This window comes from Chiloscyllium punctatum, chromosome 50, assembly GCF_047496795.1.
Source record: "Chiloscyllium punctatum isolate Juve2018m chromosome 50, sChiPun1.3, whole genome shotgun sequence".
In the NCBI taxonomy this organism is placed as follows: domain Eukaryota; kingdom Metazoa; phylum Chordata; class Chondrichthyes; order Orectolobiformes; family Hemiscylliidae; genus Chiloscyllium; species Chiloscyllium punctatum.
The window spans coordinates 24,044,121-24,061,910 of NC_092788.1; the positions used below are offsets into that span (position 1 = coordinate 24,044,121).

A 17,790-nucleotide genomic window follows, 5' to 3' on the forward strand; every position below is an offset into this window, starting at 1 on the left:
ACATACCTCCCACTGTACAGTAACCATCACAGCCTGACATACCTCCCACTGTACAGTAACCATCACACCCCGACATACCTCCCACTTGACAGTAACCATCACACCCCGACATACCTCCCATTTGACAGTAACCATCACACCCCGACATACCTCCCACTGTATAGTAACCATCACACCCCGACCTACCTCCCACTGTACAGTAACCATCACGGCACGACATCCCTCCCACTGTACAGTAAACATCACGGCCCGAAACATCTCCCACTGTACAGTAACCATCATGGCACGACATACCTCCCACTGTACAGTAACCATCACTACCCGAAATATCTCCCACTGTACAGTAACCTTCACGACACGACATACCTCCCACTGTACAGTAACCATCACGGCCCGACATACCTCCCTCTGTACAGTAACCATCACACCCCTACATACCTCCCACTGTACAGTAACCATCACACCCCGACATACCTCCCACTGTACATTAACCATCACACCCCGACATACCTCCCACTGTACAGTAACCATCACACCCCGACATACCTCCCACTGTACAGTAACCATCACGGTGCGACATACCTCCCACTGTACAGTAACCATCACGGTCCGACATACCTCCCACTGTACAGTAACCATCACACCCCGACATACCTCCCACTGTACAGTAACCATCACACCCCGACATACCTCCCACTTGACAGTAACCATCACACCCCGACATACCTCCCACTGTACAGTAACCATCACACCCCTACATACCTCCCACTGTACAGTAACCATCACACCCCGACATACCTCCCACTGTACAGTAACCATCACACCCCGACATACCTCCCACTGTACAGTAACCATCACACCCCGACATACCTCCCACTGTACAGTAACCATCACACCGCGCCATACCTCCCACTGTACAGTAACCATCACACCCCGACATACCTCCCACTGTACAGTAACCATCACACCCCGACATACCTCCCACTGTACAGTAACCATCACACCCCGACCTACCTCCCACTGTACAGTAACCATCACACCGCGCCATACCTCCCACTGTACAGTAACCATCACCCCCCGACATACCTCCCACTGTACAGTAACCATCACACCCCGACATAACTCCCACTGTACAGTAACCACCACGGTCCGACATACCTCCCACTGTACAGTAACCATCACACCCCGACATACCTCCCACTTGACAGTAACCATCACACCCCGACATACCTCCCACTTGACAGTAACCATCACACCCCGACATACCTCCCACTGTACAGTAACCATCACACCCCGACATACCTCCCACTGTACAGTAACCATCACACCCCGACATACCTCCCACTTGACAGTAACCATCACACCCCGAAATACCTCCCACTGTACAGTAACCACCACAGCCTGACATATCTCCCACTGTACAGTAACCATCACGGTCCGACATACCTCCCACTGTACAGTAACCATCAGACCCCGACATGCCTCCCATTGTACAGTAGCCATCACAGCCTGACATACCTCCCACTGTACAGTAACCATCACAGCCTGACATACCTCCCACTGTACAGTAACCATCACACCCCGACATACCTCCCACTTGACAGTAACCATCACACCCCGACATACCTCCCACTTGACAGTAACCATCACACCCCGACATACCTCCCACTGTACATTAACCATCACGGTCTGACATACCTCCCACTGTACAGTAACCATCACACCCCGACATACCTCCCACTGTATAGTAACCATCACACCCCGACCTACCTCCCACTGTACAGTAACCATCACGGCACGACATCCCTCCCACTGTACAGTAACCATCACGGCCCGAAATATCTCCCACTGTACAGTAACCATCACGACACGACATACCTCCCACTGTACAGTAACCATCACGGCCCGACATACCTCCCTCTGTACAGTAACCATCACACCCCTACATACCTCCCACTGTACAGTAACCATCACACCCCGACATACCTCCCACTGCACATTAACCATCACACCCCGACATACCTCCCACTGTACAGTAACCATAACACCCGACATACCTCCCACTGTACAGTAACCATCACACCCCGACATACCTCCCACTGTACAGTAACCATCACACCCCGACATACCTCCCACTGTACAGTAACCATCACACCGCGACATACCTCCCACTGTACAGTAACCATCAAATCCCGACATACCTCCCACTGTACAGTAACCATCACACCCCGACATACCTCCCACTGTACAGTAACCATCACACCCCGACATACCTCCCACTGTACAGTAACCACCACAGCCTGACATACCTCCCACTGTACAGTAACCATCACGGTCCGACATACCTCCCACTGTACAGTAACCATCAGACCCAGACATACCTCCCATTGTACAGTAACCATCACAGCCTGACATACCTCCCACTGTACAGTAACCGTCACGGTCCGACATACCTCCCACTGTACAGTAACCATCACACCCCGACATACCTCCCACTGTACAGTAACCATCACACCGCGACATACCTCCCACTGTACAGTAACCATCAAACCCCGACATACCTCCCACTGTACAGGAACCATCACACCCCGACATACCTCCCACTGTACAGTAACCATCACACCCCGACATACCTCCCACTGTACAGTAACCACCACAGCCTGACATACCTCCCACTGTACAGTAACCATCACGGTCCGACATACCTCCCACTGTACAGTAACCATCAGACCCAGACATACCTCCCATTGTACAGTAACCATCACAGCCTGACATACCTCCCACTGTACAGTAACCGTCACGGTCCGACATATCTCCCACTGTACAGTAACCATCAGACCCCGACACACCTTCCACTGTACAGTAACCATCACAGCCTGACATACCTCCCGCTGGACATTAACCATCACGGTCCGACATACCTCCCACTGTACAGTAACCATCACGGTCCGACATACCTCCCACTGTACAGTAACCATCACACCCCGACATACCTCCCACTGTACAGTAATCATCACACCCCGACATACCTCCCACTTGACAGTAACCATCACACCCCGACATACCTCCCACTTGACAGTAACCATCACACCCCGACATACCTCCCACTGTACAGTAACCATCACACCCCGACATAACTCCCACTGTACAGTAACCATCACACCCCGACATACCTCCCACTGTAAAGTAACCATCACACCCTGACATACCTCCCACTGTACAGTAACCATCACGGCCCGAAATATCTCCCACTGTACAGTAACCATCACGGCACGACATACCTCCCCCTGTACAGTAACCATCACGGCCCGACATACCTCCCTCTGTAAAGTAACCATCACACCCCTACATACCTCCCACTGTACAGTAACCATCACACCCCGACATACCTCCCACTGTACAGTAACCATCACACCCCGACATACCTCCCACTGTACATTAACCATCACACCCTGACATACCTCCCACTGTACAGTAACCATCACAGCCTGACATACCTCCCGCTGGACATTAACCATCACACCCCGACATACCTCCCACTGTACAGTAACCGTCACGGTCCGACATATCTCCCACTGTACAGTAACCATCAGACCCCGACATACCTCCCACTGTACAGTAACCATCACAGCCTGACATACCTCCCGCTGGACATTAACCATCACGGTCCGACATACCTCCCACTGTACAGTAACCATCACGTTCCGACATACCTCCCACTGTACAGTAACCATCACACCCCGACATACCTCCCACTGTACAGTAATCATCACACCCCGACATACCTCCCACTTGACAGTAACCATCACACCCCGACATACCTCCCACTTGACAGTAACCATCACACCCCGACATACCTCCCACTGTACAGTAACCATCACACCCCGACATACCTCCCACTGTAAAGTAACCATCACACCCTGACATACCTCCCACTGTACAGTAACCATCACGGCCCGAAATATCTCCCACTGTACAGTAACCATCACGGCACGACATACCTCCCACTGTACAGTAACCATCACGGCCCGACATACCTCCCTCTGTAAAGTAACCATCACACCCCTACATACCTCCCACTGTACAGTAACCATCACACCCCGACATACCTCCCACTGTACAGTAACCATCACACCCCGACATACCTCCCACTGTACATTAGCCATCACACCCTGACATACCTCCCACTGTACAGTAACCATCACAGCCTGACATACCTCCCGCTGGACATTAACCATCACGGCCCGACATACCTCCCTCTGTAAAGTAACCATCACACCCCTACATACCTCCCACTGTACAGTAACCATCACACCCCGACATACCTCCCACTGTACAGTAACCATCACACCCCGACATACCTCCCACTGTACATTAACCATCACACCCTGACATTCCTCCCACTGTACAGTAACCATCACACCCCGACATACCTCCCACCGTACAGTAACCATCACACCCCGACATACCTCCCACTGTACAGTAACCATCACACCCCGACATTCCTCCCACTGTACAGTAACCATCACGGTCCGACATACCTCCCACTGTACAGTAACCATCACACCCCGACATACCTCCCACTGTACAGTAACCATCACACCCCGACATACCTCCCACTGTACTGTAACCATCATGGTCTGACATACCTCCCACTGTAAAGTAACCATCACAGCCTGACATACCTCCCACTGTACAGTAACCATCATGGTCTGACATACCTCCCACTGTACAGTAACCATCACACCCCGACATACCTCCCACTGTACTGTAACCATCATGGTCTGACATACCTCCCACTGTACAGTAACCATCACACCCCGACATACCTCCCACTGTACAGTAACCATCACACCGCGACATACCTCCCACTGTACAGTAACCATCACACCCCGACATACCTCCCACTGTACATTAACCATCACACCCCGACATACCTCCCACTGTACAGTAACCATCACACCCCGACATACCTCCCACTGTACAGTAACCATCACACCCCGACCTACCTCCCACTGTACAGTAACCATCACACCCCGACATACCTCCCACTGTACAGTAACCATCACACCCCGACATACCTCCCACTGTATAGTAACCATCACCGACCGACATACCTCCCACTGTCAGCTGCAGTCTTGGACAGAGAAAATACAGGTGTAACGTTATCTCTGCAGTTGCGATGTGATCTGTTTTAGAAGGTCTAATGCAGGAGAGAAATATAAAGTGGATGGAAAAACTACTGGCTGCATCAACATCCGAAGGGATCTCGGTATACAGTTCGACCGTTCCCTGAAAGTGGTAACACGGATGAATAGGGTGATCAAGACGACTGACGGCAAACTTGCAGACAGGCATCGGAGCATGCAGTATGAACATTAACAGGTCATATTGCAGCTGTAGAGAAACTTAGTTCGAGGTACATTTAGAATATCGTGTACAGGACTGGTTGCCACACCAGCAGAACGATGTTGAAGTGTTGGAGAGTGTATGGAAACGTTTTACCAGGATGTTGTCTGGTTTGGATGGTATTAGCCAGAAGGAGAAATTGAACAATCGTGGTTTGTGTGCACCTGGGCATCATTGGCTTTGGGGCTACCTGATAGATATTTACACAATTATCAGAGGCATAGATAGAAGGACAGTTCCCAACCCCCCACCCCTCCCCTCCCAGAATAGGAATATCAATTACTCAGGACCGTAGGTTTTAGGTAAAAAGGAGAAAGTTCAGGAGATATGATAGGTTTTTTTTGCTGTTCCAGACAGAATGTGAAAGTGCTTGGAATGCACTGATAGAGGGGAAGAAGTCAATATATCAAGATTTAAGAGGGATCTTGGCACAAGTATGAGTAAGTAGGGAATAGAATGACGTAGAGGTATTCGAGCAAAAACTTTTGTTTTAACTTTAGAAGGGCATCCTGTGTTAGTGCGGGCCTGCTGGGCTGAAGGGCCTGTTCCTGTGTTGGACCATTCCTTTTGTCAAGATTTGAGCCCGGGGGTGGCGAGATGCTCACTGAATGATTACTGATTACCAACAGCCATATTATTGTGGATCCCTCCCCTCATCAACTTGTAGCTTCATATCCTTCCCCACCTTGGGGAAACTCAATATTGAGAATTTGACATGAATGTCTGAGCTGGTACCTGGTGACACCATCTTGACCCTCGCTCCTGCGTCATTCTATCTTGGATACCAACGTCTCGGGGGAAACTGCACTGACAGAAGCTGCATGTACTCCACACCCACCAATGCTGGCATCTGACACATGCCAGCCTCACCATGCCATTCCAGCACATCTCTGACCCACTGACACCACGCTTCTGTAATTCAATTCTGCAGCTCAGGGCGCGCTGACAACACACATTGCAATGCTGCTGCAAGGACACTGTGCTCAGGGGACACACACCCAGCTCATGTACTGTCCCTCTGAGCTGGTCACTCCATGTTTGTACACACTCACTTTGAACTGGCTTCAATGCTCACAAAATTATTGCCTTGCCTTACCCTGCCTTTAGCAGCGTTTCCCCTCAGCCAGAGCTACCAGGCTCACCTGTCTGCTGTATTGTCTTGGTGTTTAGCAGAGACATAAATCAGGAAGCTTGATATCATTGTCCACAGTCAGTCACTGTGCCCAGCACAGGGAGTCAGGGGGAGTCTCCGATCCCAGTTCGAGAGCTGGGACACGGTCTGTCAGCCTCTCATGGTTGTTGGGGTCAGGATTCTTCCCCTGTGAGGGGGTGAGGAGATGAATGTTAGGCTGCCCCATATCCCTTTTAGCTCTTTGTGCCCTAGTGTGGGATAGTTCCTTCTGGAATGTGAGAATTACCAAGGAGGATTAGTGAAATGGAAGTGGTTGGTACAGCTGTTAGTACTGGGACAGTTGGGGGAAAGTTGTCGAGGGGTTCTGACTGAGTGAGTGGGCAGCACAGACACCAAGCAGAGTTGGGCAGAGGGGCAGAGAAGAGATTAGAGAGAGACTGAGAGAAGGTGCTGTATTCACTGAGGGTGGGAGAAGTGGGGATGATGCCACTTACCCTGGTAGAGGGGAAAAGGTCACTGACCTCCTTCCTACACTGCTGGGCATTCACCCAGAAGGCTGGAATCACACTGACCCAGGGGTCAGCCTCGGACCAAGCTGGAAGGGTCTGGTGTCATAGCTTCCCCTGCCAGCCCTGAAGGAAGATAATGCCCCTCTCATGCACCATGTCATACCCCAGGACCAGGGGTTTGTCCACAATGGGGAGCCCCAGTTTTACCCCCTCTGCCATGTCCAGGCCAGTTTCGGGTTCACAATTCAAGAGTAAAATGACTTTTTAAAGATGGCTCCTGGAAACAGGGAGGCCGGTGCATTCTGGGATATCCAGTCAGAGGGCAGCTGTTATGACGAAGGGGAAAAATCATTGTGTTAGTATCAGATGAGAGGAAGACCACGCGGGCAGGGAGGGTAGTTAATGAGGCAGATTGGGGATGGTATCATGAGAAAATGCACTTCACCTGGTGGAGAGTAACCCTCCATGAAACCAGATTAAAACGATACTTGACCATATCATAAGATGGTTTAGGCTTCTGTCTGTCTGAATCAAAACAGGGATGAAATATTGGGTGCAACAAACTTGGAGTGGAGAATTATACAGTAGATTAAAATCCTCAAAAAAGGGGTAACACAATGTTCCAGACTGTTAAAAGGAGTCGGGAAAATCCCCTGCCTTATATTTACCTACATTATCCAATCCTGCAGCAATGATGCCGGAGGACAGGAAAATGGCTAATACTGCAACTTTGTTTACTGTGGAGCAAGGGACTGAGTGAAGAGGTCGAGGCTGGAACTCTGAGAGTGAATAAACGGTCACTGAGTAAGTCCCAGGGACTCCAGGACAGTCGGTCTCGATTTGTTCAAGGAAGATCGTGTGTAATTAATCTGACTGTCGGTCTGAGGCACTAACCTGTAACTGCATGTGAATTATTTGGATTTGAAGAGAGATCCCATGGCAGACTGTTTAAAAACAGAAATTATGGGGTCCAGGTGAATGAAGCAAACAACCCAGAGAAGAGTAATGCAAGGCATTTCGGGACATCAGCAATAGAGGAGAATGTGCAATAAATGAGAACGTGGTCAGTGTGGGCAGATAAATGAAGGTAGCTGGAAACACCAAAAATCTCGTTAATGGAGCAAATGGCATCATTTCCTCTGTAAGCCAAAGGGCAGAATTTCGCAGCAGGAAGCTTATGTAGGAACTGTATGAAGAATGAGTTCAGTCAGAGCTTGGGGACTGTGTGCAGTTCTGGTCACCCCATCACATGGAAGGATGGGATTGGACTGGAGAGGGTACAGAGGAGATTCTTCACCCTGTGACAGTGGAAGTGTAGTTATGAGTAAAGATTGGAACGGAGGGTGCTGATAGGAGATTAGATTGAGGTGCACATATTGTCAGGATCCTGGGTCGAAAGGGAGAGAATACCTTGCACCTGTTGGAGAGCTCAGTTATCAGTGGAAATTATTTAATGTAATTGGTTGAAATATTAGAGAATTGATTAGGAAAGTTGTTATTTAACGCAGTTTATGGTCGGGATCTGGGAGTCACACACGTAAGTGGTATAGAGGCAGAAACTCTCAAACCATTTTAAAAAGGTGCCGGGATCTGCACCTGAAGTCCTACACTGTCTGGGGAGACAGAACTAGGGCTTTAAAAAACAACATTACATCTTGTCCAATGCAGACAGTGGACAGAGTGATCTCCTCTATACTGTGCTATTTTCTGAAGTTTGCAAAGGTTACCAATATCTGATAGGATTAATATGTAGGGATGAGGGGTGAGGGCAGGGAGGAGCAGTGTGTGAATTGATTAGCATCACAATAATACTGACCACATCCTTTATACACAATGCTACTTCACTGTGTTGTCCTGTTTATCCTTCCTGTAGAAATGGGGAAAAGTCTTTGATTATCCAGGTCTGTCTTGGTCACACTGCAGCCATATCTCCATAATCCCAGCTCAATCTGACCTGGTTCACACTATTTAACGCTACCATTTCACTGGCCTTGTTCAAAATTTCCCAGCTTCATTCTTGCCCCATTGAAGCCTGCTCTCAATCAACTAATGTTTCTCAGTCACAATTATTGCATGTCATTCTCTACAACATCCTGAACTTTACAATAAAATGATCGCTGTGCCCCAAAACCATCCTCTACTGACACTGGATCCACTTGCCCCACCTCTTTCCCAAGGACCAGATCCAATAGTACATGCTCTCTTGGGTTGGATACATACTCCTGCAGTGAGTTCTCCTCCATGTAATCCAGGAACACTTGTCCCTCGTGACCTTTCACCAACAGTATCTCTGTCTATATCTGGCAACATTACGTTTCTCAGTATAACCGATCTGTAGTATTGTCATCGCTCTCAAATGACCCTGCATATTTATTCTCTCCATCAGTTCTTTGGTTCCTGGCAGACAGACTGTACCTTACAGTGTAAGTGTACACTTGTTGTTCTGTAGCTCCAGCCAAATTCATTCTGTCCTCGGACGGATCCTCTTTTTGTGGGCGGCACGGTGGCACAGTGGTTAGCACTGCTGCCTCACAGCGCCAGAGACCTGGGTTCAATTCCCGCCTCAGGCGACTGACTGTGTGGAGTTTGCACATTCTCTCCGTGTTTGCGTGGGTTTCCTCTGGGTGCTCCGGTTTCCTCCCAGAGTCCAATATGTGCAAGTTAGGTGAATTGGCCATGCTAAATTGCCCGTAGTGTTAGGTAAGGGGTAGATGTAGGGGTATGTGTGGGTTGCGCTTCGGCGGGGCGGTGTGGACTTGTTGGGCCGAAGGGCCTGTTTCCACAGTGTAAGTAATCTAATCTAATTTTTCTCTTGGACCTCTTAACTAACACTAATCAAAACAAATACTTCTACCTTCATCTTTTCCCTTCAATTCTATCATTTCAGAATCCCTTTTCCCCAGCACTATTTAACACCCAGTCCTGCCATTCCTTGAGCCAGCTCTCGATGATCAGTCCATCAGATTTCCACACACCAATCTGCATCTGGAACTCCCCACACTGAGTATTCACGTCCATGCAGAGTACCTCAGATTAAGGCTTTCTTTCTTACTCCATCTTCCACTGATAAACTTGTTGTAAATTAGTACCAACTGTATCTCACATTAGTTTGAGAATTCTGGTAGTCTCCTCTTCAATTCCATTTTGGATCCTAAGCACACGCCAAGTTATTTTCAATCCCTCCCAAACACCGCACAATGAACTCAGTCCCAGCTCTGTCATGTTAGCCCATCCAGCTGGTACAGCTGCTGCCTTCCCCAGAACCAGTCTCAATGTCCCAGGAATCTGAAGCCCTTCCTGCTGAATCATCATTCCAGTCACACTCTCATCTACCTAAAACCACGAGTCCTGTTCTCACTTGGACACGGCACTTGGAGTATTCCAGGGATTGTTGCATTTGCGGACCGGCTTGCTAACCATCCACCTTGCTCCCTAATTTCTGACTCGCAGACCACTTCGCCCTTCCTACCCAGGTCATTCCTACCAACATGAACATGGCCTTTGACTGCTCACTGTTCCCCAGACGAATGTCCTGCAGACACAGTGACATTCTTAACCCCACTATCCTGGAATTACAGACACACTGACACCTTCTTCACTTTCCTGTCTCCCCTGTGATTATTGCTCCTCCTTCCTTCTCCCTCCCCACCTGTACAGTCAGGCTGCTTGTGGTGCCACAGACATGGCTCTGACTGCCCTCCCTTGAGCAGCCTACAATGTACTCAGCTTCCAAACTGGGAAACTGAATTGGGAGGGAGATACCAGGATTTTCTTGTATTCCCTCATTGTTTCTCTCTGGTTGCCTCATCCCCCAGACCCTTCCTTCTTCCAGGCTGTCATGTCTGCAGGGTAATCTGCTGTGTGTGTGTACTATCCACCTAACTCTCAGCATAACAGATGTCCCATAGAGTCTCTAGTCACTGTCTGAACTCCATGACCAAGTGTCCATCTAGGACACAAGCAGGGGCTATGACTTCCCAATGTAACAGAACACATTTTCCATCGACAAACAAGTCTTACCATGTCTTAAAATGCAACATGTCTGGAGTAACTTAATTAATTACTTAGAATGAAGTTAGCATTCGGGAAATAACAATATGGTTAAGTCCCTTATTCAACTGGGCTTACTGAGGTTAATTTATTATATTTGCTCACAATTTCAGTTCTCCCTCTTATTTCTGTGTTCAACCCTTATTTCAGAAGTTGAAAAAAAATTATAGCAATTAACTGACTGTCGCTAATAGCGGTGTATTTATCAGCCAATGAAATTACAGCCTTTTCTGCGATGGCTCTTGCACTTTTTTCAAACTCAGTGCAGGCAGGTCCCAGCAGCAGAAGTTATCTCTGTGACTCCCAGGGACGTGTAATCCTCCAGCTCCCACTCCACTCTGCTCCCTCACAGCGTCACCGTCTCTGTGACTCCCAGGGACGTGTAATCCTTCAGCTCCCACTCCACTTTGCTCCCTCACAGGGTCACTTGTCTCTGTGACTCCCAGGCACAATTAGGCTTCGATCCTCAGTGTTGATTTATATCCTCCCACTTTGCTGCCTCTGGAACTCCCAGGTGTGAGTGAGCCTCATGCTCCTGCTCCAAGTTGCTCCGTCACATGGTCACTCCCTCTGTGACTCGGTGTTAATTTCGAGCCTCCTGCTCTGCTGCTTCTCCAACTCCAAGTCCTCGTCGGCCTCAAACCTCGCTACTGATTAATATTCTCCCGCTCTGTGCTGCTCTCTCTCAGGTTCCCTCCCTTTGTGACTCCCAGGTAACGATAGGCCTCAATCCTCAGCTGAAATTTATAACATTCCATTCCGTATTGCTCTCTTATAGGATCGCCGTTGTGCCTGGAAAAACATTAGAAAAGGCAGGACTAGACAAAGCAGAGAGTGTTACAGTGATTGAGCGTGCTATATGGGATGGAACAGGTATTCTGGGGAACTAGGCAAACCTGCATCAACTCAAGAACGTTACTGGAGATACAGTGAGAGTTTCAGACATTGAAGAAGGCAAGGGAAAAGAGAGATGGTGGCTTGTGCATGACGGAGCTTTGTAGAGTCTAAGTGACTTTTTCTGAGCTGCTTACAGAGATGTGTAGACTTCAACAAATGCAAATTGAGAGCCAGCAAGTGTTGTCTGGTCCTGGAGATTTGGATGGAGACTTGGATGTGACAGAGTGAGAAGACTTGCAGTAACTGGGGGGAATATAAACCTTTGGGGCACTGGTAATTTTCAAGGACCCCCAGGACTTGAGGTGGTGTAGAAATTGTGAGCATTCCAAATAGTGGGATTGTAGGGGCTGGAAGTCCTGAGATGGATAGGGAGGAAGAAAAGTGCCACTTTAGCAAACACAATCATTGTAATTAGAGATTTAGGAAGGGAACCTGTGCTATCAGTGATTGCAGTTATATGGAGAGTAACAGAAACTGAAGGGGTTTCACATTTAAAATGGGAGAGATTTTGGATGATCAGAAGTTTAAACAAGAATAAAGTAATTTTAGTGATCTCTAGAACAGATGGGAATGGAGGAGGTGAGATATTGTGAGGAACTGTCAGATTTATATGGCGGGGAGGATGTGAGATAAAAAAGGGAGAGGTGCATTATCTGTTTGCAGTTACAGACATGAGGAGTGTTGTAGCGCCTGCTGGAGGGTACACGGATAACAACAGTTCCAACGGCTGGTGCAGTGGCTGAGGAAGGCAGCTCACTACCACCTTCTCAGGGACAACTCCATATCACCAATAAATGCTGGCCCAGCCAACAAAGCTCATCTTCATGAATAAATGAAGGAATAAAAGATCTACAAGTAGCTCTGAGGTCACTCAGGAAGGCCCTTTCAACAGCACTTCACAAACCCGGAACCACTATACCCTGGAAAGAGAGGAACTCCAAGTGCACGGAAACACCAGCATTTCCAAGATGCCTTCCAAGCCACACTCCATCCTCCCAGCACTGTGTCTGTCCCTACACCCAAAGGACTGCAATGGGTCAGGAAGGCAGCTCCCCACCACCTTCTCCAGGGAATTACAGATGGGAAGGTAATGGGGAAACTCTGCTGTTTACAGCCAGACAGAAAAATAAATCCAGCAGTGGGTGTGAAATGAAATTTCCGTTTCAGAACAACATGCTGACCATGGAGAGAGGATTTGTCTGATTGGCACAAGGCAGAGAGTGTGAGGAAAGGGGTCTTTTTCACGATGGGAACTGGTGATGGGGGAGCTCCGCAGGGGTCAGTGTTGGGACTACACTCAACACGTTATTCATTAAGAGTCGGACCAAAGGATGTGAAGGGGTACGAGAAATGGGTTTCTAAGAAAGATCGCAGGGATGAAATTTGTGTCATATGAGGAGCAGGTGAAGTCTCTGGGACTGCACTTGTTGATGTTTCAGAGGCGGCGGCAGAATCTCATTCAAACTTACAGAAAACTGAGGGGCCTGGATGGAGTGGACGGGGGCAAGATGTTTCAACGAGCAGGAGAGACCAGAGGCCAAGGGCACAGCTTCAGAGTGAAGGGACCACCCTTTAGAATAGAGATGTGGAGGTATTTATTCAGCCAGAGGGTGATGGATCTGTGGAACTCACTGTCTCATGGGGCTGTGGATGCTAAGTGATTCAGTGTATCTTACTCAGAGATAAGCAGGTTCTGGATGAATAAAGAGATCAAGGGTTACAGGGAGTGAGAGAATGGGGTTGAGAAACAATTCATACACAATCGAATAGTGGAATTGACCTGATGGATTGAATGGTCTAATTCTACCCCTATATATGATGGTCTTATGGACTGCGCTTATTCCATAAGTTTCTAAGTGTGCAATTAGTATTTCTGGCATATCGTTTATGATACATTCCAGCACTTTCATGATTATTGCTGTCAGCTCTTGGTTTCAGATCAACTGCAGAAAGGTTCACCAGGCTGGTCTTCAAAATGGAGGGATATTGATGAAAAGAGGTGGAGAGGTTGAACTTGCAGTCGCTAAAATTTAGAAAATGAGTCAAATTTGTTGATACACCAAAGATTCTTGTGTTCTTACAGATTCGATACTGAGACATTGTTTCACTCAGCAAGGGTCTGTAACCGGAGATGAAGGGGAATACAGTTACCAGAGAAGCTAAGAGAGAAAAGCTGGGCTGTAGAGACTGGAGGATGTTACAGAGTTCGGTGGTTTGAGATCACTGTTGGTGGTTAGAGATCAGGTGGTTGTCGGGCTGAAAGATGTCAAGTGGAGTTACAGGATTATCAGTTCTGAAGGATTTACAGAGATCAGGAGGAATATAGGGACTAGAGATTACACAGTAGTAGTTGGAGCTACAGAAATGTTCAGAGAAAGGGAGGGTTATAGGCACTGGAGAGTAGACAGATGGGGTGGTATTTGGAGCTACAGGTGTTTATAGAAAAAGGAAGGACTGGAGGGACTGAAGATTACACGGATTGGGGTGGTAGTTGGAGCTGCAGGAGTTTATAGAGACTGGGAGGATTGTTGGTGCTGGGAATTACACTGACATGGACAAGAGTGGAGGGGAGGGTTGAAGGGGCTGGATCAGTTCAAACAGCCAGGGAGAAGTGTAGGGATTGGAGGAGCCAGAGATACTGAGGGTTGTAGGGCTGCAGGAGTTCAGAGAGTTACTGAGGACTGTGAAGGCAGGTCTGCAGCATTCCCATCAGTTACACAGAGATGTGGAATGCTGTTCTGGTGGGGGTTACAAAAATCGAGAGGGTTGCAGATACTGGAAGATATTACAAAGACAGTGAGCTGTAGTATTTGAGGAGGTTACAGCAACAGGATGCGTTGAAGAGTTGGAGGCTGCTCCAGGTGTTAAACATGCTGCAAGGGATCAATAACCTTACATCGATCAGGGGATTGGAAGCTCTGGAGATAAAGAATGAGAATTGCAGTGACTGAAGAATATCACAGAGATGGGGAGTAACATATGAGTTAGAGGAGTTATAACATGAGATGGGCTGTATTCAATGGAGTCAGAGAAGATACAGGGAGATCTGAAGGGACTACAGGCGATCAAAAGGTCAGTGAGGCTTCTCACTGTCGGATTGGGGCAGTTTACGCAGGCATGGGGTATTTTATGGAATTGAGCTACTTACAGAGATTAGGAGAGTTGTATAGAATTGAGGAAAGAACAGAGATATGGAAGGCTGTAGTTAATGAAGACTTTTGTTGATGTCAGATGCTGAGGTTCTGGAAAGTATACGGACCGGCAAGCAGTACAATCTGTCAGAGTTTACAGAGACAGGAACAGCAATACATCCTGGAGACACAAACACAGATAGGGAGTATTACAGACACTGGAGGAGGTTTCTGATTTAGGGATGGTTGTAGAGGAGTGTAACGTTTACACAGATAGGGGTGTAAGAGCTGGAGAAGATTATGGAGATGATTAGATTGGTAGGGGGACCGGAGGAGCTTACACTTACAGGGCGGGTGATAGTGACGGGAGAATGTTACTGAGATAGTAAGTCTTATAGAAACTGATCGGGAGAGTCACAAGCATTGGAGCTGGTTCCACAGATCGGTAGTTTTACAGGGTCCTGAGAGGATTACGCAGATAGGGAGGTTTGTAGGATGCCCACATTTTCAGAGTGTTTCAGGAATGGAAAAGGTTACACAGTTAAGGAGGGATGTTGGAGCTGTGGGAGTTCACAGAGACTCGGAGGTTTGAAGGGGTTGGGGCTGATTATGGATAGATGGATATATTTAGGGGCAGTAATATGGAACGCAGAGGGAGAGTTTAGATTAGATTCCCTACAGCATGGGAACAGGTACTTCGGCACAACATGTCCACACCAACTCTCCAAAGAGTAACCCACCCAGACCCACTTCTCTCCGACAATGCACCTAACACGATGGACAATTTAGCATGGCCAATTCACCTGACCTGCACATCTTTGGACTGTGGGAGGAAACTGGAACACCTGGAGGAAACTCACGCAGACACAGGGAGAAGGTGCAAACTCTACACAGGCAGACAGTCACCGAACGCTAGAATCAAACCTGGGTCCCTGGCACCATCGCTCATCACTGAGCCACCGTGCTGCCCCAAATTGCAGAATTACACAAAGAGAGAGTGTTTGAGGTGCTGGGAGGACTGTAGGGAGTGGAAGAGCAAACAGAGATGTGGAGTGCTGCTGTGGCTTGAAAAGGGTCTGGAGGTATTCATATCGGTAAGGAGGTCGGTAGGGTTGGGAGAAGGTTACTGTGGTCGTGTGGTGCGATAGGCCAGGAGGCAGGAGTGTGATCGGACCTGCAGAAGGTTACAGTGATATCATGTTTTCTTGGGGCTTGAGGAAAGTACACAGGTAGGTATTTTGCTTCAGGCTGGAGGATTTTACAGAGACGGGGTTACTGTAAGTATTGTGCAAAACTATAGAAATGGGAATTATTGTACTGAGTGCAGGATGAGATTACTGAGATTGGGCATGTTATCGACATTGGAGCAATTTACATACAGGGAGAGTCGTCAGCATCGGAGTAGGTTTCAAATATACAGCGGGAATATGGGAGTGGTGGAGGTTACAGAAATAGGAAAACTTCTGGGAATTACAAGCATTCACGATATTGGCACAAACAAGTTAGACCGAAAGGCATGTTTCCTTGCTGTATGACTCTATCACATGACAAGAGACAGCGTGAGGAGGGAAGATAGAACAGAAAGATCCCAGGTTTCAATACCATCTCCTTGAGGGAGGCCTGCTTTCCCCTCTGTTGAACTGATCCTCACTAAGACAGCACAGGCCTGAATTGATAACTGTCAACTTACTGTATTGCAGCAGAGATGTAAATTAACAAGACGGTGGGGTTTGAGCCTGGGACCATCATGCTCTGTGTTTACCCTTCAACACTGTATCTGTGTCATGTCTTCTGGACCAAAGTTCGATCCCTTAAATACACTCTGCTCTGTTCACTGTGAGTTATCTTGCCTCGCTGCAGGATTTACTGAAGGCTCCAGCTCTCACTCTCCATCTCTCTGGCTGACCAACCATCTTCAGTGTGGTGATGGACGAGACAGGAATTGGGAATTCTGTGGAGTCAAAAGCATCCTGAGTATCTACAGGAGATAGAGAAACAGACAGAATGGGAAATTAGACTGATGCAGTGAGGGTTACACATGGAAAATGGCACTAAGTCCCACAGAGATCTGGAAAATCCCTGTCTCCATCCCTGGTCTGTGTTGCCTCATCTCCCTGGAGTGGAGAATTCTGTTGGCTTAGGATCTGGAGTAGCTGCAAAAGGTGCAGTCACTGGCATCAATTAGACCCTCACAGTGACAGATACCACATGGAGAGAGACTGTGTGATATCACCAGAGTGCAGGAAGGTATCAGGATCAAACCACGGTCAGGAAAAAGGTGCACTGGGATCAGTACTCAGGGATGAGGGAGCTATCAGTAGACCAGGCAATGACCTCGTGTTACTCTCACTAGACTGTTCATCCAGAATTTAACGCCGACCAGATATCCTTTCCTAATTTAATGCCAGAGTCAGGGATACACATCTAACTGCTTAATAATACCCTTTCAGTAAGCAAATCTGTTATAGGCTGCCAGTCTGGCCTACATATGAATCCAGACCCAGCGCAATGGGATTGACGCTGAAATGCCCACTGTAATGATCTGGCAAGTCACTCAGCTCTAAGGCTGGTCAGGGTGGGCATGCGATGCTGGCCAGCCAGAGACAGCAACATCCCATGAGTGAATTAAAATCAACACTGCTGGGAGCAGTGTCCTGGCCAA

At 48.1% G+C, this 17,790-nt stretch overlaps 1 long non-coding RNA gene across 1 annotated transcript in view; it reads right to left on the minus strand.

Moving 5' to 3' along the window:
- The window catches only part of LOC140470005 (uncharacterized), a 49,658-nt gene extending 32,581 nt beyond the window's left edge, over nucleotides 1–17,077 (minus strand). The window contains exon 1 of the long non-coding RNA XR_011956297.1: nucleotides 16,819–17,077. This is a non-coding gene — a long non-coding RNA (uncharacterized lncRNA). The remainder of the gene's footprint in view (nucleotides 1–16,818) is intronic.
- Between the last annotated feature and the right edge of the window lie 713 nt (nucleotides 17,078–17,790).